Source organism: Palaemon carinicauda, chromosome 6 (genome assembly GCF_036898095.1).
Source record: "Palaemon carinicauda isolate YSFRI2023 chromosome 6, ASM3689809v2, whole genome shotgun sequence".
NCBI lineage: Eukaryota > Metazoa > Arthropoda > Malacostraca > Decapoda > Palaemonidae > Palaemon > Palaemon carinicauda.
The window spans coordinates 24,834,408-24,836,907 of record NC_090730.1 but is presented as its reverse complement, the minus strand read 5'-3'; the positions used below and the strand labels follow the sequence as shown (position 1 = coordinate 24,836,907).

The 2,500-nt window shown below is 33.1% G+C and overlaps 1 protein-coding gene across 1 annotated transcript in view; it reads right to left on the bottom strand.

Annotated features, from left to right (window-relative positions):
• LOC137642055 (alkaline phosphatase-like) overlaps positions 1-2,500 on the bottom strand; it is a 35,114-nt gene that overhangs the window by 31,560 nt on the left and 1,054 nt on the right. The gene's annotated exons all lie outside the window — the stretch shown is intronic.

Sequence of the window (2,500 nt, the reverse complement as noted above, 5' to 3'; positions counted from 1 at the left end):
ATATATATATATATATATATATATACATGTGTATAATGTATATCACACAGACAGACACACACATACATACATACATACATACATACATATATATATATATATAGATATATATATACATATGTTGTATATATATGTGTGTGTGTGTGTGTGGATGTATATATATGCATTAATCTTAACTATCACGAGTGTTCTGTTCCAGGCCTGATGAAAACAGTAAAATAGATACAGAAATGTACGGTAATTTTTTTCATTATTTAAAAACAAAAAAAAAAATAATAATATTTTATATAAATTGAAGCTTTTATAAACCGTCCTAAAGCTCTTATAAAACCATGCATACACTCTTGAAATGCTTTTTAAGCTGAAACTTACTTTTATTGCAGTCATATCCTTACATACGTAAACAAAAAAAATCTAAATATGAATATTCACATATTAGTATCATGTTATTGAATAGAAACAGAACAAATATACGCCTTTTCTAGTGTTTACATTTGAAAGATGATCATGACAACCGTCTACGATTTCCAAATCACCAGATTAAGGCAAACTCTCAAAGAATTTTTCTTTTCTTTTTAAAAGAGACAATTCTTAATGTCTTGAGCTATCATTTAAAGGTTCAAAGGCCGCTCAGGAATAGCAGAGGCAAGGGACAGTGTCATTACCATATCAAGCAGGACAGTGCCCTATAGACTGACTATTCTGTATATACATATGATCGGTGCCCAAGGCCCCTCTCCACCTAGGCTAAGACCAAGGTAGGCCATGCAATGGCTGAAGGGTCCTATAGGCTCCCCCAAACAACCCATCCTTAGCTCATAAGGATGGTGATGTTGTAGCAACCAAAGGAACTAAGGAGTCGAGTGGGACTTGAACCCCAGACTGGCGATCACCAGTCAGGGACGTTGCCACATCGGCCACCACAACCATTTAAGAAAAATAAAATTATCATTTTATTTATTGACTATTTCAATGACATACTGAAGTTTATGGGTGCTTCATCCCAGTTCCCAATGCATGATAATTTTATAACATTAAGCTTTACATTGCCTCATTGGAAACCTTGAGGAACTTAGTAACATTCTTATCCAGTTCCTTGGGTATTTTTTGTGCAATTTGGTTTACCTTTTCATAAACCAAATATTGTAAAATGTAATATATTAGTCATATTCTGTAGTAATTATTTGTAATAACTACAGTAAATGGTTACAGTCTTAATAAATTTTAAATACAAGCTAGACAACTGTTATTGGAATCGGTTGTCAATAGCAAAGCAGTTGTGTTTTCATTCAAGTGTTTAAATTACTAACGATACTTTAATCATTTTCTTTATCTTTTAAATTTATTGAACTAGAAGTTACGTGAGAGCGAAGGAAAAGAGGTTAGTTTATTGAAATTTGATCTAGAAAAAATAACTCCAAAGTTGGGTGTGCTATTCGATAATCTTCAAAGAGGTTACAAGAAAAGACAGTCCCAAGTTACAGTTAACCCATGTTGTATATCATGAAACTATAGTCCCATTATATCTTTGTTAACCCTTCAATCCTGCAGGTCTTCACGTCTAATGAAAAAGCAATGAGAACTTATCCAAGTGGAAAAATTGATCAGGTTATGTAATAATATCTTCATTACCAATGAAATAGAGCTTCTTCCAGAACTTCTAAAGACGAGATGCTCTCCCTGCTAAGCAATGTCTTCTTTTTTGGCTTTTAACTAATATCACATAAGAAGGTAAAAGGGAGATCAAATTCATTACTTGGCAAATACAGTGGAACTATGTGCCAACAATCTCTGCCCTAGGTATGAAATGCTGAGTCCAACCGAATGGTATTGTGTTTAGGCGTCAGTTGTAGTTCTACATATAGACAGGACGGCGGAATAGGTTATTTTAATTAAAGCCTGGAATAGATATGGAATATCATGCAAATTAAGTACATTGATTTAGCAAAAAACTAAAAAGAAAAAAAATCATGAACCATAAATTATGATTTCTGTTAAAAACCTTTATGGGGCCATGATATTTAGTTTGCCTCATAATAGTTCATAGCCTAATACTAAGGTATGTCATCTGAAACCCTTTAAATTTTGCGTTGCTAATGCATCAATAACAGTAATCATTGTAGAATCTCACATAATTCTGAAACTGGTAAGTCTCTTACGGTTCTCTAGAACAGTAATTTTAAATGTCACACATGATGCATATGTCTTTAGATAGCTACCTTATCAAAAGTTATAAAACCTCAAGTATCTGTATATTTTGAACGATCCCATTTTGGTATACTTCCCTTAAGGTAATCATGTACGTACAACCTTGAACAGCCCCTTCTTTAAAACATTCCCATCACTTGAGATAGAATGTAGAGATTTACATAAATCAAATCTGTCTAATGTTGTAAAACTCTTTGAGATGACTGACATGCTGAATTTCATGCGTCGCCTGGAATAGGTTTAAGCTAAAACAAATTACAATGCTGGAGGAATCTTGGAATCGGTGTTTTGC